Here is a 21,633-nt window from a genome sequence, read left to right as displayed (position 1 = left end):
AACCAAGACAGGCATCAGCTCCCAGCCCACAGCTCCTGCCCTGGGAGCCTGGGCTCTGCTGTGGGCCAGGGGATGTTTGTTCAAGTTATGCTGTAGAGATAACAGAGTTTCTTACTGCCAGTGTTCCCTTCATGTTTTGCAGTTAAAGAGCAGGAAAAATGCCTCTGGTCCATCTGATCCCCTGTCCCTCACAAAGCAGAGTGGCTGCAGCCCATGATCAGATAGTCGATTTAAAGCCAAGTTTATAATTCAGGCAGGAGCCTTAAAAAAACCATCAGAGAACAGCACAAGGGGGACATCTTCAAATTCTGGGGGCAAAGAGCCTCCATGGGGGGGATTTTCAGGTTGTTCTGTCTTTGATAGGATGTTATAATCTGGGGGCTATAAATAATATTGTATTTTGGGTTATTTGGAGTCTTAAAACAATATTTGCTATTTTCCTGCTGTTCTTCCCCCCACTCCAAGCCCCCCCCAGGCCCAGACTTGGCAAACCAGGAAAGGATGGGGACTTTGCTGCCCTTCCTGATGGCACTGGCAGTGCCTTTGCAGAGCTGCCTTGGAACCTGGGCACTCTGGGGACACCGTGACCCTCTGGATGGCTCCTTCCCTCACCCCCTTGCAAGGCAGCAAACAGGAAATGTGTGAGCACCGGCAGTTGGTGTCACTCAGAACGGAAGGTGCCTTGAGTAAGAGATGAGAGCAGAGGCAGCTCCGTCCCTCTGAGCTGGGAGCCCCTGGGCCTGTGCCCCACTCTGAGCGTCCCTGTGGGGAGGGTAAGTCCTGCTGGTCCAGGGATGGCTTGGGCATCACCTTCAGCAGGAGAAAAGGGAGGGAAATACGTTTTTTTTTTCTTGCTGTTGTGATCCAAGGGGGTTTTCCTGCTGTCTGTGAGGGGCTGTGGCCGGGGTTCCTTTCTGAAGGCTGGGAGCAGCACAGGGTGCTGTGGAGGGAGGCAGGACAAGGAGCTGGGGATGCCATGGGGGGCCCTGCTTGGCTGGGGGAGGGGGGGCATAATTCCCATCCCATCCCATCCCATCCCATCCCATCCCATCCCATCCCATCCCATCCCATCCCATCCCATCCCATCCCATCCATCCCCCTGCTCGTTCAGTGCCTCCATCATGCTGTGGGCTCAGCTTACCTCTCCTGGAGCTGGAGCAGGAACCAGGGGCTTCTCCATGCCTTAAACAACCCCCCTGCCCCCCAGAGCTCCCACTTCTGCTGTCTTAGAGGCTGGGACCACCACAAAGCTGTTTCTGGTCCTGTGGGACTCCAGCAACTCCACAAGACCCTCTTGTTTTAAAGGCTTGGGGCTGGTTTTGGGCTCTGTTCCCATTCCTGATGCACACTGGGGCGTAGCAGGATCTGTTTCTCATGGCAAAGGGAGGGGGCAGAGGGGTGCAGGAGCTGCTGTGCCCCCAGGCTGGGAGGGGAGAGCTGGGCTCAGCCAGACCCAGCACGGCCCCGGCTCTGCGTCACCGCTCCCCATGGCTGTGGTTTCCTTCTCTCGCAGCTTCAGCTTTGCCACACAAAGAACAGCCCCTCTTGGGGATGGCATGGGGGCTCTTGGTGACACTGCCACCCACCCAGGCTGGGGACAGGGCACTGGGGTCCCCAGCTCAGGCCCCACGAGCCTGGGTGAGCAGCAGTGTGGTGGAAACCTGCCGAGGGCTCCTGCCTCTGCCCGGAGGTGACTCATGGCTGTGAAAACTGGGGGAGGATTTCAAAAGGAGCTGCTGAGCTCTGAGAAGGCAGGTGTGACCAGCACGTCTCGCTCAGACCTCCAGCATCACCTTGGCTGCTCCTTTGCTGGTGTCACTTCCTGGCTGTGTCACCTCCTGGGTGACCCTTGTGCCCTGTGCATCCCCCACAGCCAGGGAAGAGATTTCCCTGGGAAAGGTTTGGGGACATTTGGGATGGGTGCTTGGCTGGTGGCAGGAGCAGTGTTCAGCAGGTGGGAGCTGGGCTGGGAGCCCCTGGCAGGGCTGGCAGGAGCAGCTGTTGCTGCTGCAGATTCAGGCTCCATTTGTGCTGAGCAATCAGAGATAAGGGCTCCCCTTCCCTTCCTGTTGCCAAACTCTCCTCAGCAATAGAGGTTTGGGCCTTGACAGCAGCACAATGAATTTCCAGCTCGGTCTCTCTCTGCTGTCCCCCACCAGGCTGGAGCAGAGGTGCCCAGGAGGGCAGGGCTGGCCGAGTGTCCCCTCCAGGCCAGGCCAGGCCATGTCCGAGCGCCGGGCGGGCGCCAAGGGCCGGCGCTTGGGCTCCAGCCGGCGCAAGCAGCTGCAGGAGAGCCCTGGGCAGGCCCCAGCAGCAGCACCCAGCCCCAGTGAGGAGCCACCATGGGCATCTGAGATAGTGCAGAGGGTGCAGCAGCTGCTCAGCACCAGGGACACGGAGCAGGCGGGAGTTGTCACCCGCTCGGACATGCAGGTGAGGATGGATGTCACAGACATCTTTTCATGTAAATCCTTTCCTTGGGATATTTTTCCTCCAGAGAAGCTGAGAGGCCTCAGGGACAAAATGTAAATTATGGTTATCTGCTGCTGTGGAATGTAACAGGTGCATCTGGGATTGATCTCCTGTGGTTGTTTGTAATTAATGGCCAATTATGGCACAGCTGGCTCTCTCTCTGTCCGAGCCACAAACCTTTGTAATTAATTCTTTTCTATTCTTAGCTTAGCGAGCCTTCTGAGAAAACCTTTTCTTCTATTCTTTTAGTGTAGTTTTAATGTAATATATATCTTAAAATAATAAATCAAGCCTTCTGAAATATGGAGTCAGATCTAGATCTACATCTATTCCCTCATCCTAAGACCCCTGTGAACATGGTCACAGATGGGGCTCTGCCCTGGGCTCCAGCACTGCCAGGGTCACAGGAGGTGCTGTCACAGGTGGGTTTTACCCTGATTTGCTTTGGTTTTAGAAGCTGCAGGAGGAAGGTTTGCCATGCAGCAGGGAGGAGCTGGAGCTGGTGTTTGATGGGCTGGATGCTGCTGGCACCGGGCGCTTGGGCACAGAGGAGTTCACGGCCGGGCTCCGTAAGTGCAGCCTGGGCTGGTCCCAGGGCTCTCCTGGGGGATGTGAGGTGCTGCCTTTGCTGTGTGGCACAGCATTTATTAATTCTTATCTATAAAACGATTCATGGGCATGAATTGTCCCCCTGACCAGCTCTCAGCTCGTGGCTCGTCAAGAGCGGGGTCCTGCTGTGCTGAACCGCTGTGTTGAAGCCATGGAGAGGGAAATGTCAGGGTTTGGGCTTTGCTGTTGCCCTGCTGGGCATTGAGGATTTGGGGTATCTGTCAGCAGGGCAGTTCCTGAGCTCCCAAAATGCTGCCAGGGAGCACCGGAGGAGGAAGACGGCATCGCGGAGGGTGAGGCTGGTGCTGCCCAGCCCGGTGCTGGAACAGGGGGACAGTGAGGAGAGCAGGCACTTCAGAGCCTTCATGGAGCAGCTGGGCACAGAAAACCCCTCTGAAGAGTGAGTGCCCTGCTTGGCACCCCTGGGTGTCCTGCAGGATGGACAGAGGGGGAAAGGTTGGGGCAGGAGATCCCCACACGGGCAGGGGGCTCAGAAATGCTGTGGAGGTGCCTTTGCACAGGAGCAGGGTCCCAGCGAGCCCAGAGCTCACACACCTCAAAAAGTGTGAGTTCAGTGACTCAGCTGGCCAGGCTTTGGGGTTCTGGGGGGATGCTCAACCCAAAACACCCCTGTCCCTGCAGACAGGAGATCTGGCAGCTCTGGGTGAAGCTCCGGCAGGATGAGCCCCAGCTGCTGGACAACCTGGAGGGATTCCTGGCCAGGATGAGGCAGCGCATCCGAGAAACCAGGAGTGAGAAGGAGGCTCTGGAGCTGACCCTGAACAGGTGAGTCACCCCAGGATAGTGCACAGGGATGGAGGGATGGGACAGGAAGGACTGGGACAGGGATGGGGCTCTGGAAGGATTCCTGGCCAAGATGAGGCAGCTTATCCGAGAAGCCAGGAAAGAGAAGGAGGCTCTGGAGCTGACCCTGAACAGGTGAGTCACCCCAGGATAGTGCACAGGGATGGGACAGGAGTGATGGGGACAGGAATGGGGCTCTGGAGGGATTCCTGGCCAAGATGAGGCAGCGCATCCGAGAAACCAGGAGTGAGAAGGAGGCTTTGGAGCTGACCCTGAACAGGTGAGTCACCCCAGGACAGTGAACGGGGATGGGACAGGATGGGGCCCTGGAGGGCCACCCCAGCGGCGTGGAGGAACCTGGATGCCTTCAGCATCTCCACCGGCGGCCGGAGCAGAGGTTTTGCCAATGTTTGGGGTCGGGCTCCCTCTACAGTCACGGCAGCGATGGCGAAAGGGCCGGACGGACTGCCGGACACTCCGCGCTGGGGACACCCTCGGGCAAACCCAGCCCGGCACCCCGAGGCTCCGAGGGCGCTGTGGGGTCCCGGAGCGGGATCTCACCCCCCTGCCCGTCCCTGCTGTCACCACAGGCGTGTGGCCGAGCACGACAAGGACGTGCAGCAGCTCTGCGAGACCCTGGAGCAGCAGATCCAGCAGGAGCAGCTGCGGCTGCAGCAGCAGGTGGGTGCCCATCTCCTCCTGTCCCTTTGCTGCCCCTGCTCTGGGGGTACCCAGCACCCCGAACCCCTGGGCAGTCAGAGGAGGGTGCCAGTGTCCTTGTGCCACCAGAGCATGGCCCGGAGCCGACAGCAGGGCGAGGAGCTGCAGCGGGTGCTGGATGCCAGCGAGAGGGAGGTGCAGCGCTTGGTCACGGCGCAGATGGAGGTGGGCTGCCCCCAACCCCCCTTTGTGAGTCTGGGGTCTCTGGGCTGTGCTGTAACAACCCCTCGGTGCTGCACAGCCTGTTCTGGTGTGTCCCCACCAGCTCTTGCTGTAGGTTGTCACACAGGACCCTCTACACCCCATCCCTGTCCTCCGTCCATCCCCAGAGGACACAAGCTGAGAAATTGCATTTCCATGTATGTGTAACTGCACAAACTCAGCAGGCCTCTTTTACAGCAAAACCTAATTTCTCCTTAGCCTGTAAAGGATTTTGAAACCTGTGAGATTATTCACATCTGCTTTCTCCTTTCTTCCCTACCTGTTTGTGAGCTTTCATGACCCCGACTGCAAAACTCCCAAATTGTGCTCCTGTCTCTATTTAAATCCAGTCAATCTTGGATTGGATTTAAACATCACTCGTATATCCATTTGGTTATCATGGCCACAGGGATCAAACTGGGCAAATTCTTCACATGGGGCGTTTGTCCAGCCCAGGGAAGATGCGGGTGGGGATGCCTAGGGAAGGGGGTGTGTGAAATTCAGCCCTGTTCTAGAGGAGGTGGTTATGAATTATTTTAGGGATTTTTGTCTCTGAGTGCCCTGGTTGCCATCCCACAGCTGGAGCGGCGCTGCCACAGCCTGCAGAGCTCCCAGCAAGCGACCAGCACGGAGAACCAGCAGCTGCAGGAGAGCAACCGGGCCCTGCAGCAGCACCTGCAGCACCTGCACCAGCAGCTGCAGCACACCCAGGGCCACCTGAGGACCATGAGGGCGACAGTGGCCTGGGAGCACATGGGGGAGCCCGGGTGAGTGGCTGAGTGACCGTGTGTCACTCTGTGTCCTCACAGACATCATTTCTCTTGGGTTTTGGTTGTTAATTGCTGCCCTGAGATGTGCAGGATGTCTCTGTTTCAGCCCGTGCAACTGAAGAACGAGTCAGAGCTCTTCACTTTTCAGTCTTGAGGTTGTTTATTAATTCTAATCTATAAAATTTTCTTTCTGCCCAGCTGAGATCTGCTCAGCAGGGCAGCCACAGGCACTCTGTGTTGTCCTTTTATACTACAAACTACGTGTAACATATTTACACTTAATTCCCAATACCTATCACCTATATTAGACAGTGCACTTCTCCTCTAAACCAATCCCAAAGTGCCACCATCACTGCAGAAAATGGAGAACAAGAAGAAGAAGAAGAAGGGCTAAACATACCCAAGTTCTTCCATCTTGTCCCCATAACCCCCATACCAAAAATCCTAAAATCTACATTTTCACCCTGTGATCATTTTGTTATTACACTATTCAAACCTGCATGACTTTCAGGTCATACAAAGCTGGCAACTTGCTCCAGGGGTCAAAATCAAATCCCCAGGTGCTCTGGGCTGTGTGTCAGGGTCTCTGAGCCTCCTGGCGGGGTCCTGGCAAATCTGGACACCCAGAGGGATGCACTGAGCTCTGACATGTTTCCTCCTGGATGGGGAATGAGTTGGATGGACCTCAGGCATCACAGAGCTCCAATGCTTCAATGCTTCCCATGGTGCAGGTTAATCGTGGTTTGGTGTGCAAAGCATCAGAGGAAAAAGCAGGAATATCAGCACCATGCACTGTGTGTGCCTGCAGGGCAGTGCCAGAGAGGTGTGGGTGTCTGTGACCGTGTTCACAGGGGTCTCAGGTTGAGGGAAGAGATGAGGATCTGACTCCCTGTTTCAGAAGGCTGGATTTATTATTTTATTATATATATTATATTTAAACTATACCAAAAGAATGGAAGAAAGGATTCCATCAGAAGGCTGGCTAAGAATAGAATAGGAAAGAATGATAACAAAGGTTTGTGTCTTGGACAGAGAGTCTGAGCCAGCTGACTGTGATTGGCCATTAATTAAAAACAACCACATGAGACCAATCACAGATGCACCTGTTGCATTCCACAGCAGCAGATAACCATTGTTTACATTTTGTTCCTGAGGCCCCTCAGCTTCTCAGGAGGAAAAATCCTAAGGAAAGGATTTTTCATAAAAGATGTCTGTGACAGGTGTCCTTCACCCAGGAGGGCTCCACAGGACTGATCCAAGGATTGTGGGTTTTGCTGACCTGCCCTGACAGCCCTGGTGCTGGGTGGATGTGGTGAAGGGGATGGAGTTCCCATTTTGACCCTTGTGCTCTGTGTTTGCAGGGACAGAGTGGTGGCAGAGTTGCCCATCGTGGTGCCAATGTCCCCACAGGTATTTCAGCCGGGTGTGTGGGGACAGGACAAGGACTTTGTGCTGTTGTCTATGTGCTGAGCAGCTCAAGAGCACAGGGAGCACCTGCAGCACTGCCTCCCTTAAAATCTCTCTCAAACGGGGCTGGTGCAGATATTTGGGAAGGGAGGGGGTTGCAGCACCTTATTTCTGGTACCCCCAAGATTTTGGGTGGGTACAGCTGGATATCTCTCACATCGTTTCAGGTGGATATTCTCCCTCACCAAGTGTTTTTTTCTCTCCTCCTCCCACCCTGTTCCCTGCAGCTGAGTCCTGGGAAGAGCGAGAAGTTCCGCTCCGAGATGCGGATCAGGCTGGGATCCCAGAGCAGTGAGAGCAAAGCCAAGAGCTCCCACCAAGTGTAAGGGGTCCCCTGTGTGCCCCTGGGGTCTGAGAGCTGGGGCTGAGCCCTGGGCTCTGCTCCCTCCACCCTCCCCAGGCAAACAATGAGATTTGTCCTTTCAGCACTCCTCTCCCACCCACTCATCTCTCACTATGCAGCTCCCATCCCTTATCCCAGCTCATCACTCCCTTGGCTCAGGAACTGGCTGTGCCTGGCTGAGAGTTGTCTTTTCCTGTCTGATAATGTCAATATGGGTGCTGGGAAGGGGCCAGGATACAGCCCTGGGTCTGGCTGCCTGTGTGTGCATCCCCCTTTCCCCTGCCCCCATTGCTGCCTGTGTGAGCTCCAAGTGCAATGGGGGGAAATAAAATCAGGTTTGGAGAGGGATGGGGCGAGGATGAAGATCAGAAACCCTCTGGGACTGACTGGGGATGGGAGGGAGATGGAGCCTGACCTGGGAGCTGGTTCATTGCCCCCATTTTTTGCCTTTTTCAGGGTTTGGGAAATGCTGCCAGCAGAAACAAACCTCTCAGGACCCCCACGGAAAGCAAGCTCTGCAGAAGAGGATCCCTTCCCAGAACCCTTGAAAGAGGAAGGTGTCTCTGACCAAAGCTCTTTGCTAAGAGAGATGAATGATGCAATAGCAGCTCTGAGCAAGCATCTGAAGGCACAGGCTCTGGGTGCACCCCCTGCCCTGGCAGACACTGCCTGGCACCCCTGGGACAATGCTGAGCCCCACACGGGGCCAGAGGCAGCCACAGCCCATGAAACAACCCCTGGGGTCCTGCAGGAGACCCTCCCTGGCCACATCCACCGTGAGCTGCTGGAAGGAGACCTGCAGGAGGGACCAGGCACAGCTGGGCTTCGTGCTCTGGATGTGACACAGGCTGGTGGGTCTGCAGGAGCCGGGCACTGCAGGGCTCAGGAGCCAGGGGCAGAGCAGGGAGAGAGCCCAGAGGAGGCACAGAGGATGTTATTCCTGCCAGGAAAGGGAGATGGTGAGGAGGAGATGGTGCTGAACAAGGCTGAGCATCTGGGAGAGAGCGTGGAGGCAGCAGAGCAGGTGCTGATGGAGGTGGAGGGAGCAGGGTGGCTGCAGGAAACAACGGCTTGGGCAAAACCACAGCTCCTGGGAGAAGCTGAGAAGGGGGAGAGAAGCAAGAGAGAAGATTTGGAGGCAGGTCTGGGGCCAGCTGAGGCTGGGCAGGAAGGTGTGGCAGTGGGACAGTGCCTTGCCATGGATGAGGAGCAGCCAGGGAGGACACTGGGGGTGCAGGCCCTGGGCACAGAGCTGCAGGAATGGGCTGACCCCACATCAGGGCTCCCTGGGAAACTGGAAACTGAGCTGGGAGAGCACCTGGAGCCACAGCCCCCATCCCACCAAGGGGGAGCAGCCCATGGGGATGGTGTCCCTGAGGTGGTTCCAGGCCCAGGAGTGCTGGATGAGGAGCATGCCAGGACGGAGGTGCAGCCCCAGGGAGAGACCACGGACTCCAAAGTGCTGGAGGTGCTGCCAGCCCGGGCTGAGCGTGCAGGGAGCGAGGAAGAGGAGGTGGAGGAAGCAGAGCCCAGGGAGGCAGAGCAGCAGCTGCAGGGTGAGTGTGCCAGGGGAGGTGCAGGGTGGAGAGGGAGCGTGGGTGCTCTGGAGCCACTGGCAGCAGCTGTGCCACCCACCCACGGGCAGGGAGGAGGGGGAACAGCTGTGGGACTGATGGAGGCCCCCAGCAGCACCAACACGGAGCTGCTGGCAGAGGTGGAGGCAGATCTGCAGGTCTGGAGTGAGGCTGGATCCCCAGGGACACAGCAGGGAGGGGGTGAGGATCCAGGGGTGCAGCTGGAGAAGGATAAACCAGAGGTAGGGCTGGGAGAAGAAATGGAGGCTGCTGCAGTGCACAGTGAGGGTCCCTCCCCTGCAGAAACACCTGTGGGCAGCACAGATTGGTGTGGGCTGTTCCCAGGTACATCCCAGGCACTGCTGGAGGCAGATCTGCAGCTCTCTGGGGGTCCCAGCCCAGAAAGCCCCCGGGGAGGGAAGGGGGAAAGAGCTGCTCAGCCCCCAGAGAACGAGGAAGAGGATGAGGCACAAGGACAGGGTGAGCCACACCAGCCAGTGCCTCATCCCAGTGCAGTGACCGGGGGTCAGGGAGAGGGGGCTGGTGCAGGGCTGGAGCTAAAGGAGAATCCTGAGAGCCTGGGCACAGTGGAAGAGCAGAGCAGTGGTGCCAATGTGCAGCTGATGGCAGAGGGGGATGAGCTCAGAGTGAGCCCAGGAGGGAGCACAGAGGCAGATCTGCAGCTCATGGCTGGATCCTCAGGGACAGAGCAGGGAGGGAGATTGGATACAGAGGTGCAGCCCCTGGATCAGGAGGGTAAAGAAGAGGTTTTGGAAAGGAAAACAGAGGGTGTCCAGAAAGAGATGGTGTTCCATGAGGGTCCCAGCCCAGGGGCTCCATGGGGAGGGGAGGGTGAAAGAGCTGCTCAGCTGGAGGAGGAGGAGGAGGATGGAGCACAAGGACAGGGTGAGGATGGGCACTCACATGAACCTGAGTTTGATCTGCATGGATCAGGAGTTGAGCATGGTGAAGGGGCTAATGAAGACATGCAAGCACAGGAGGAGGCTGAAAGCCTGGGCACTGCTGAGGAGCAGAGCAGTGGTGCCAATGTGCAGCTGATGGCAGAGGGGGATGAGCTCAGAGTGAGCCCAGGAGGGAGCACAGAGGGAAATCTGCAGCTCATGGGTGAGGCTGGATCCTCAGGGACAGAGCAGGGAGGGAGTGTGGATTCAGATGTGCAGCCTCTGGATCAGGAGGGTAAAGAAGAGGTTTTGGAAAGGGAGGCAGAGGATGCACAGGAAGAGATGGTGTTCCATGAGGGTCCCAGCCCAGAAGGCCCACAGGGAGGAGAGGGTGAAAGAGCTGCTCAGCTGGAGGAGGAGGAGGAGGATGGGGCACAAGGACAGGGCGAGGATGGGCTGTCAGACAAGCCTGACCTTGATCTGCATGGACCAGGAGTCAGGCAAAGAGGAGGGGCTGATGAAGACATGCAAGCACAGGAGGAGGCTGAAAGCCTGGGCACTGCTGAGGGGCAGAGCAGTGGTGCCAATGTGCAGCTGATGGCAGAGGGGGATGAGCTCAGAGTGAGCCCAGGAGGGAGCACAGGGGCAGATCTGCAGCTCATGGCTGGATCCTCAGGGACAGAGCAGGGAAGGATTGTGGATTCAGAGGTGCAGCCCCTGGATCAGGGGGATAAGGCAGAGTTAGTGGAAGGGCAGGCAGAGGATGCCCAGGCAGATCTGCAGCTGTCAGAGAGTCTCAGCTCAGGAGTCCCATGGGGACGAGAAATCAAAAAAAATGTTCAGATTCAGTGGAAGGATGATGAGGCACAAGGACAGGGTGAGGATGAGCTGCCACATGAGCCTGAGCTTGATCTGCATGGATCAGGGGTCAGGCAAGGAGGGGAGGCTGATGAAGACATGCAAGCACAGGAAAAGCCTGAAAGCCTGGATACAATGAAAGATCAGAGCACTGATGCCAATGTGCAGCTGATTGCGGAGGGAGATGAGCTCAAATCAGCCTCAGGAGAAAGCACAGAGGCAGATCTGCAGCCCTTAATCCAGACTGACTCCATGGGGACAGAGCAGGGAGGGAATGTGGCTCCAGATGTGCATCCCCTGGATCAGGAGGATAAAGCAGAGGTGGTGGAAAGGGAGGTAGAGGACTCCTGGACAGACACTCAGCTGTGTGTGACTGCCAGCCCAGAAACTCCCCAGGGAGGGGGGAACTGTGCAGCTGTGCAGCCCAGGGATGGGGCTGGGGATGGGGGACAGAGACAGAGACAGGGTGGGCATGGGCAGATGCAGGAGCTGGTGCCTGACCTGTCTGGAGTGACCATCAGACAGAGAAGGGGGACAGATGCAGGTGTGCAGCCTGTGGAGGAGGCTGACAGCCTGGGCACAGTGGAAGAGCAGAGCAGTGGTGCCAATGTGCAGCTGATGGCAGAGGGGGATGAGCTCAGAGTGAGCCCAGGAGGGAGCACAGAGGCAGATCTGCAGCTCATGGCTGGATCCTCAGGGACAGAGCAGGGAGGGAGATTGGATTCAGAGGTGCAGCCCCTGGATCAGGCTCATAAAGAAGACATTTTGGAAATGGAAGTAGTGGATGCCCAGGCAGATCTGCAGCTGTGTGAGGGTCCCAGCCCAGCAGGCCCATGGGGAGGGGAGGGTGACAGAGCTGTTCAGCTGGAGGAGGAGGATGGGGCACAAGGACAGGGTGAGGATGAGCTGCCACACAAGCCTGAGCTTGATCTGCAGGGATCAGGGGTCAGGCAGGGAGGGGGGGCTGATGAAGACATGCAAGCACAGGAAGAGGCTGAAAGCCTGGGCACTGCTGAGGAGCAGAGCAGTGGTGCCAATGTGCAGCTGATGGCAGAGGGGGATGAGCTCAGAGTGAGCCCAGGAGGGAGCACAGAGGCAGATCTGCAGCTCATGGCTGGATCCTCAGGGACAGAGCAGGGAGGGAGTGTGGATCCAGAGGAGCAGCCCCTGGATCAGGAGGGTAAAGAAGAGTTTTTGGAAAGGAAGGCAGAGGATGTCCAGGAAGAGATGGTGTTCCATGAGGGTCCCAGCCCAGGAAGCCCATGGAGAAGGGAGGGTGAAAGAGCTGCTCAGCTGGAGGAGGAGGAGGAGGATGGGGCACAAGGACAGGGTGAGGATGGGCTGTCAGACAAGCCTGAGCTTGATCTGCAGGGATCAGGAGTTGAGCATGGTGAAGGGGCTGATGAAGACATGCAAGCACAGGAGGAGGCTGAAAGCCTGGGCACAGTGGAAGATCAGAGCAGTGGTGCCAATGTGCAGCTGATTGCAGAGGGGGATGAGCTCAGAGTGAGCACAGAGGCAGATCTGCAGCCCTGGAATGAGGCTGGATCCTCAGGGACAGAGCAGGGAAGGATTGTGGATCCAGGGGTGCAGCCCATGGATCAGGGGGATAAGGCAGAGTTAGTGGAAGGGCAGGCAGAGGATGCCCAGGCAGATCTGCAGCTGTCAGAAGGTCTCAGCCCAGGGGCTCCGTGGGTGGAGTGGAGAGGATCCCTTCACAATGAGGAGGAAGAGGAGGGTGGGGCACCAGCACAAGGTGAGAATGGGCTGCCACAGGAGTCTGTGCTTGCTCCAGAAGGAGCAGGAGGCCGACAGGGAGAGGGGGCTGGTGCAGCAGCACAGCCACAGGAGGAGGCTGGCAGGCTGCACACATTGGAGGCCCAGAGCACTGATGCTGCTGTGCAGCTGTTCACAGACCAGCAGATACCCAAATCAGGCTCAGGAGGGACCACAGAGGCAGATCTGACACCTCTGGGTGTAGCTGGGTTGTGGGAAGGGGAGCAGAGCCTGAGTCTAGGTTTGGAGGCAGTTCTGGGTGCATCTCCCCCTGCAAAGCCATGGGAAGGAGCTGCTGCCGCAGATGTGCCCCCTCCAGCTGGGGCTGCTTTGTGTCCTGAGCCTGCTGCAGAGGGCCCTCGTCTGGAGGCAAACCTGGGAGAATGCAATGGTCCTGAGGGGCAGATTCTGGAGGCTCAGGAATCACTGCAGGGAGAGAGGGCTCCTGCAGAGGGGAAGCCTCTGGATGGAGCTCACGGTCTGGAAGTGGCACAGGGAGAGAGGCTGGAGGCAGGGGTGAGGAATGGAGTGAAAACTCAGGGTCTAGGACTAAACCAGGGCCATGATGATGCTGAGTTGGCCTCCCTGGTCTCCGAGGTGCTGTCACAACTCAGCCCCCTAAAGCTGGAAACGATGATGCAGGAGGACGTTCTCATTCCAGATGTGTGGCGGCTTTGTGCTCCGGGACAGGCAGCCCAAAGGGAGCTTCAGGAGCAGGTTTCAGCACAGGGACATGAGGGGAGGCCTCACAAGGTGACCCAACAGCCAGAGAGGGAGACACCACCCACGAGGGAACCGGAGCACACGGCTGCTGGAGCTGCTGAGCATCTGAAGCAAGAGGTGCCACCAGCATCACCACTGCACAAAGCAGTGAGACCAGGAGATGCTGGCAGTGATCAGCTGGGGGTGGTCCTCAGAGAAAACTCACTGGGGCAAAGGCAGCTCTTGGGAGAACAGAGCAAAGACACCACTGTTGGTCAACGAGAGAAGATCCAAGAGTTTGGTGAGAAAATGAGCCAGGAGGGTGAGCCCAGCTCAGGAGAGCCAGGGGCTGTGACTGCAGCTGGGGCAGCTCCACAGAGTTGTCCTAGAGCTGCCCTGGACCCAGAGCACCTGTACAACGTGCTGTTTGTTGGGGACTCCCACGTGGGCAAAACGTCGTTCCTGTACCGCCTGCACGCCGACACCTTCAACCCCCACCTGACAGCCACTGTGGGTAGGTCTCCTCCAGCCCCCTCCAAGAACTCACTTAGATTCCTGCAATTCCCTTTTCTCCACCCCACAAGCTGCTGGAGGTCCCCACACGTCTGTTAGAGCTCACACCAAGCGTGTTGTACAAGCAGTCCCCAGAGGCCAAGAAGAACCACCAAGTCCCCACGCCTGGGTGCTCGTGGGCAGGAAATGCTGCTTCTCCTTGTCCTTCCCAGCAGCAGTGGCCCAGGGCTTTCCTCTCTGCTTTGCCTTTCAGCTCCATTTCTTCACCATTTCTTGACCATTTCTTCACCATTTCTTCACCATCCTGGTTTTTCACACTTCTAAAATTTTAAAAGTTTAATAGTAATAAAATGGTTATTAAAATAGCAATATAATTAGAGTAATAATTTTGGACAATTTGGATCAGGACAATATGAGACAATAGAAACAAAGAGTTATGGATGTCCAGGTACCTTTTTCTGGGCAGCACAAGCCCAAAAAAGGACCCACATTAACAGAGGATTAACCCTTAAAAACAATAATCTGTTGCATATTCATACACCACATACATGATGCATAAATTCCATTCAGATGACAGACCTTCCCAAAATCCAGTGATTAAACATCTAAAAGCCAGAGGTTCACTTGGGACCAACCCCTGGAGCTGCAGCCTCACACCACGCTGCACCATGTTTCTTCTCCATCCGTCTTCTGTTACAGGGCAGAACTCTACAGTATCAAAATATCCTCTTTTTTGTTTTCCAGGACTGGATTACCAGATCATTGGGGATAACAAGAGCTTTGCTCTGCGCCTGTGGGACTCAGCTGGCCAGGAAAGGTGACCAGCTTTACCAAAATATCCTATTTTGTGTTTTCCAGGACTGGATTACCAGATCAAAAACCTCGTTGTGGATAACAAGCGCTTTGCTCTGCGCCTGTGGGACTCAGCTGGCCAGGAAAGGTGAGGTGTTTGTGCTGGTTAAGGAGACAAACTGGGGTTTTTCCCTTGTAGTTTAGGGGTAATTGATATCCTTTGCTTTGCTAAGGTGCTGGTGCTGCTGGAGGACACAACCTGGGTTTTTTCCCCTGTAGTTTAGGGGCAATTGGTATCCTTTGCTTTGCTAAGCAAAGGTGAGATTGCTCAAGGAGGGACTCTGTACAGTATGTGATCTGATAAAGCATAATAAAGGAAGTAATTAAGATAAAACTGGCGCTCAGGCTGTTCCTATGGCCCCTGCCATCAGGACAAGAGCCAAATCTGGGGGTTGCCTGTTTTGTAGACGTGCACTCCCACCTTTCCCCATCACACCTAGGCAGAACCTCCTTAGAGCGTGCTGGTGATGATCCCAAATGCCCGCAGGTACCGCAGCATGACCAAGCAGTTTTTCCGGAAGGCGGACGGGGTGGTGCTGATGTACGACATCACCTCCGAGTACTCCTTCTCCGACGTGCGCTACTGGCTCAGCTGCATCCAGGTGGGGGCGGTCAAAAGTTCCTGGCACTGACAGGAGTGGCCAAGCCCTTTGGAAAGGGTATTCTGCACTGCTTTCATTATAATTTTTTTTTTTTTTTTTTTTTTTGGTGGAGGATTTAAGGCAGCTACAAATGATTTTCACACGCTGGCGGTGTTTCCCAGGGTAATTTGTTGGTAGTGTGAAAAATTTCAATCGCTTGTTTTTAAATTTTTAAAAGTTTCATAGTAAGAAAATGGTTATAAAAATAGCAATAAACTTATAGTAATAAAAATTTTGGGCAATTTGAATTAGGACAATACGAGACAATAGAAACAAAGAGTTATGGACATTCGGGTACCTTTTTCTGGGCAGCATAAGCCCCAAAAAGGACCCACATTAACAGAGGATTAACCCTTAAAAACAATAAGCTGTTGCATATTCATACACCTCATACATGATGCATAAATTCCATTCAAACACAGGATTCTGTCTGGGCAGTGTCATCTTCTTCCTCTTAATCCTAATGGCGTCACCCAGAATGAGTGAGGCAGGAAGAAGTTCGTTTCTCCTGATAATGGGGCAATAAATTCTCTTTCTCTGAAAATTTAGGTGTCCTGTGGCTATCTTGGTGCAAGCCACTTCTTTCTTTAGAAAAAAGTATCTTACATAGCATAGTTTCTATTATAACATTATGTTGTAACCTAAAACAATATTTAACGCACTACTGAAGAGAATTAATACACCATAACTTTCTAACACAACACGTATAATATTTATTTTAATATTTGCAAAAAGCCAATCATAAAATACGCATTTTTCACACTTTCATTATAAAATAATTTTTTTTCCTGGAGGATTTAAGGCAGATACAAGTGATTCTCACACGCTGGCAGTGTTTCCCAGGGTAATTTGTTGATAGAACCAGTAGGGTAATGATCAACTCTTAAACAATTAAAAATTAGTGCAAAGGAATGGAAAATGTTGCTTTTACATCAAGAATAGTCCACTCTTGAGTCCTAGGGAATGGGAGATTATTCAAGGCCTATTAAAACTTCTTTTCAGACATTACCATTTGACACAAAGCCAGTGTTTAAAAATGGTGAAACAAAATAGGATATTGCCTCACTTGGTGCCTGTAAATCCCACCTAGAGCACCTTCAGAGGGCTGCTGCAGTTGAGCACAAAGTGAATTCATTACAAGTGTAACTCATCCAGTGCTCTGTCATGTTAATAGATATAGGCAGATGATTTAAGGGAAAAAAAAATCTTAAATGCTGTTGAACCAAATCTATTTTAGCCCAAATCCATGGGTGTCAGCCATGGTGTTTCAGGAAATTGTGTAGAGTGTAGCCAGCTGGGCTTCAAGTAAGATTTTAAAGCGGTTCTGATCTTCCCTTCTTTCTCACTCAGGAAGGAGCAGAGGATGGAGTTGCTGTTCTGCTTCTTGGGAACAAAACCGACTGTGCTGCCCAGAGACAGGTCCCTACAAAGGAGGGTGAAAGCCTGGCCAAGGTAGGTGGTGAAGCACAGCCACCCAAGCAAGGCAGGGACACCTAAGGATCAACACCACCAACCCCAAGAGCTGGAGAAAGGGGAAAGCCCTTAATTTACCCCTCATGCATCAGTGGTTGACTAAATGTTCTCTGAATCTCTCACCCTTCCCTGCCTTGCTTTCCCTTTGTCACTTTAATTTGGCCTCAGCACCATCCCAGTAAATTGGCTTATGGAACTGGATTTGTAAATTAAAAGATTTTCAGCTCTGCTTATCTTTGCTGTGAAGTGTTGAGTATCTTCCCAGCATCATAAAAATAATAAACCCACTAAGCACTATCCTGGTTTAAAGATACTGAAATGGTCAAAGTTTGATTAATCTCTTGACATACAGATGGCTAATAAAAATTAGATTAAGAAAATGAGAAGAATCTCACCTTTACTGCCCTAATTTTAAACCTTATGGGATTTGGGCCATCCACGGACCAGTTTTGCTAATGGAGATGAGGGATGGATGCTTATTTTCCCAAACTTGTAGGGAGCAAAAGAGTTGGGAACATCTAGTTATGCCTCTCTCTGTGTTTGCTCCCATGACCAGAAGGCATCACAAATTCTTCTGTCTGCCCAGTCATCATTTCCTTTGGTGTTAAAAGCTGGTGTTGTAGCAACCAGAAAATCTGGATTTCACCCTCATGTTCCAGTAAATAAGTTACTGAGTTATTTGTTTCCTTGATTCCCTCCTGTTCTCTCCTTGACTGGGACTGTCCCATTGCTATTTATTCCCACATTAAACGATTCCAGTGCAGGAACATTACATTTCTACTGGGGGTTTGTGTTTTCCAGGAGCACCAGCTCATGTTTTATGAGTGCAGCGCTGCCTCAGGTCACAATGTCTTTGAGTCCATGGTCAGCTTCACCAGGTGAGCCATGTACTTGGATTTTTCCACCTGTCCTTAATTTAATTGGCTTTTTTTTAGCACCTCCCTGCTTTTTTTTAACTCCAAACACTGGATGCCACCATCACGAGAGACTCCATGCCCAAATATCAGGGAAAACTGAGGGAAGTTCATGTTGGGATGAGCATTTAGCACTGCTCTAACGTCTCCTGAACAACCAGCATTGCTAGGAGGTGAATTAAACCCTCTTGGGGATGCTGCTGATTTCTCCCTGGCTTGACTTAAGCAAGTTCTGTCTGTGATTTGATTTAGGTTGGATTTTTCAGCATCATCCACAGCTCTAGGATCACATGGAACTGGAAGGATCCTGACTCCTTTCAGCTGTGCTGAGCCTCTTGTACCAAGGCTTGTCAAATCAAACAGCACAGAAATACAAAATATGAGGGGAATACACAGCTAATCTGCTTTCTTTTCTCTCAGGTTGCTCAAAGATCGTGAAGATGAATTGAAAAATAAAACAGAAGAGGTACCAAAGGCACCCCAGAAGAAAAAGAGCTGCTGCTGGTGATGGAGAGACACTCCACACACTGATCTGAAACTGCACCCACAGCCAGAAAAGCATAAAAATAACCCTTGGACACCTTCTCTTTTCCTGTGTGTCTTCCTTGCTGATCTTCCTTGGATGCTGAGAGCGAAAGCTGCTGTGGGGACCCTCTGCCACTCCCCCAGAGCACACCAGCCCTCCACAATACTTCTCAGGGAACTTTACCACTTTCTTTTGGAGACCAAAAACAGGCCAAGAAAAGAGGCAGAAAAGGAACCCAGCTGGGTCTGAGATGCTGCAATGATACTGGAAGCAGCAGGGAGTAAACCCAAGCCTTGGGAGAGAAGAAATGAAAACCTGAAGCCATCCAAGTGTGTAAACCAAGGGGGTTTAGTGCTGTTGGTGCTCTGGGCTGTGGGGATTTCTCCTCTGGCTTTGCAATCTGATTGGATTTGATCGGGAACAATGAGATATTCAATATATTCTAAATGCACTTAAATCTCTCCAATGACACAAGGTAAAGATAATTTTTCCCTTCTGTGGTTTATCCTGCCAGTGAGCAGTGATAAGGCTTGACAGAAACTACTGAATATTTTGCTCAAAATAAATTCAAAAGCCCCAAGAGCACATCCAGGGTAAGAAGAAGATAAATGCTTGCAAGAGGTTTCTTTCATTGTGTTGTCCCCAGAGCAGAATTCTGGATTATTGCAACAAATTTCAGGCTGAGCAGAGAAGAATGAGCTGCTGCATCCTGCCCTTCTGCTCTTTGTGAAGTGCTGAATTTGTTTTAAATCCAGCTTGAAAAATCTAAATAAGCACATGTCACAATTTCAAGGGGTTTTTTTCTCTTTTCACAGCTTGATTGAACTATATTTTTGCAGGGAAAAAAAAGACATACAGACTAAATAAATAAGAATACAAGTGCTATATTTTAGTATTTTATATGCTCCATGTAAATTCCCAGCAGTTCAACAGGTGTGTTTAAAGACTGTGCTTATGTGCAGAGTTTGCAGAAATAATTCTGCCTAGTTAGGTTTGCTTTTTGTTGCCATTATTATTTATATGTACATAATGGCAAAGCCATAATAGGAGCCAGTTTGTGCCTTTGAAAAATAAAGTGAAAGCAGGAGTTTGGCTTCTAGCAACACTATATATTTCATATATAATTATATATATTTTATAAATATCAGCTTCACCAGCCACGGTCCAACTTTGCAGTGACTCTGAAATTTTGGGGTCTTTTAGGGATGATTTATTTCTCTTCCACACCATAATTTATCACTCCAGTACCTCTGTACCCTAAGTCTCCATCCCCTGTGTCTGTCCCCAGCCTACCTCAAGTCATTTTCCTTTGGTCCCATCATTAAAACACTTTATTTTCTTAATTCGATATATTTAATGCTCCCATTCCCTGTCCATCCCTCTTTACCGTATTTCTTTATATAATATTTTTAGTGATGGAGCAGCTCCTGAGGAAGGATTTATGTGGCTCAGCTCAGAGCTGTGCCTGGGGGGTTTGGTATTTGGAATATCTGAAATTGCTTTTTCTTATTGTTTGGGACCCTGTTCACTATTTCTTCTTTTACTTAAAAATAATATAAATCCAAGTGTACTTTGCAAATTTGATCCATAATAAGAGAAGCACCATTTCAGTCTGATCAAGCCAAAATCTTTCTACTGGCTCTGTAACACTTCCCCATGTAAAACCACCCATCAGATCAGCTTTTATTTTGCCTAAATGTGCTGGGATTGCACATGGAAGATTCTGCTTGGCCGAGTGGCAGCAGGATTGTGCAAGAAACGATTTTATCTGATTCCAAAATGAAGAGTTGAGGCCGTGGAGGCTGAATTTTCCCATTAGATGGCAGCAGCTGCAGCAATTCCTCCCCACTGCAATATTGCTGCTGCAGGGAAGGACCAGGGAGCTCCAACAGGGCCTAAAGTGGGAGCTGAAAAAAAAAAGAATTCCCAGAACAGCAGGCAGAAAGAAATGTCTATCTTATTCCCCTGGAAATCATCTCTAGAAAAAAAAGGATGGAGTTTGTGCCCAAAGCATGAGTTACTACACTCCAAACTTGGAAATGAATTTTTCATTGCCAGGCTGGGAGAAACACGGGGCAGGCAATAAATCACACTGGAAAAAATTGGGCAGCATGTTGCACTTGAAAGCATCTTTCACCTTTAATAATTCACATTCCAGCAAACATTCCCACTCTGGGATCAAAGGCACCGCTCCTTTGCAAGCCATTAAATGCCTGCACAGTATTTGGAAGAGGATCAAGGCCTGGGATATTAATAGCAAGAGGGAAATGCATATTTGTTTGGACCACAGGATGGGTTTTTTTTTAATCAGGTGGTTTCCTTTTAAGCTGTTTGAAATTCCTCAAGGCGCTCCACAAGAATTAGAGGAGCTGCCTCAGCCAAGCCAAGATTGGGAAGATCTCGGATCCCAGGGATTTACCATCATCCTGCTTGGATGAATCCACCTTGGAAGCAGAGAACCCACACGAGCTTCTGACAAGTTGGAACAAATCTTCAACCACAGCTTTCAGTGCCCCAGCCGTGGGATTTGGGTTTTGCCCAGGAGTGTTTCCCAGAATTTCACCCCATTTCCCTGGAAAGGCAGCAAAATTGAGATGAGGAGAAAATCCCACTCCCCTGGGCTGGGATTGACAGGGCAGGAAATGCAAACCTGAGGAGAGGAAGTCCTTTTTCTTGCAATGTTTAATTCATCTGCAGAACTCAGCACTGCAGGAAGTTGTTGAGGCTGAGAACTTAAACAAGGCTGAAATCTAAACAAGGTTGCTGTAAAGGGTCTGGTGGAACAGGGGGAGTGGAATGAGACAATCTCTAAGGTTCTTCCAACCCAAACCAGTCCAGGATTCTATGAATCTGAGAGATAACAAAAACACCCTTCATACCCACAATCAAGAGCTGACTGAAAATATGTTTAATTGCAGTTAAATACTGAAGTTCATGCCTGAGAGTAGGGTGAGGCTGAGACCCCTGGCTCCTGCATTCTCCCAAGCTTTTCATACTAGGGGTGGCTCCAGGGACATTTTTTTGCCCCATTTCCAGCCCTTTACCCCTTGAAGCCTTTCCCACAATTTTTAGGGCTTTCCCACATATTTTTAGGGGTTGTTAACTGTGTGCTCAGTTGTCACTTGACCTGTGGGAATGGGCACCCGTGTCCCCCATGGGGTGGGGATAAGTGGGCTTCAGGGGGATAAATGGGTCTCCCAGGAGGTGCTGGAGGGTCTGGGGGTGGCTGTGGGGTGATACTGGGGACTAATGGGGTGCTGGGGGATGAAGGGAGGTGTTAGGGATGCTGTGGGATGTGGCTGTGAAAGATTTTGGGGGTTCTGGAGGGTGTTGGGTGTGCTGTGGGCTCAGGAAGATGCTGAGGGTTCCTGTGGATGCTGTGTGGGATGTCTCAAGGTGCTGGTGGGGGCTCAGGTGTTTCTTGGGGGATCTGTGAGTGATGGGGGATCAGGCAGGTGCTGGGGGTGGTCTCAAGGTGTTTATGGGCTCAGGTAGGTCTTGGTGGGGTGTCTCTGA

This window comes from Ammospiza nelsoni, chromosome 23 (assembly GCF_027579445.1).
Source record: "Ammospiza nelsoni isolate bAmmNel1 chromosome 23, bAmmNel1.pri, whole genome shotgun sequence".
Taxonomy (NCBI): domain Eukaryota; kingdom Metazoa; phylum Chordata; class Aves; order Passeriformes; family Passerellidae; genus Ammospiza; species Ammospiza nelsoni.
Note: the sequence above shows the minus strand (reverse complement) of the source record.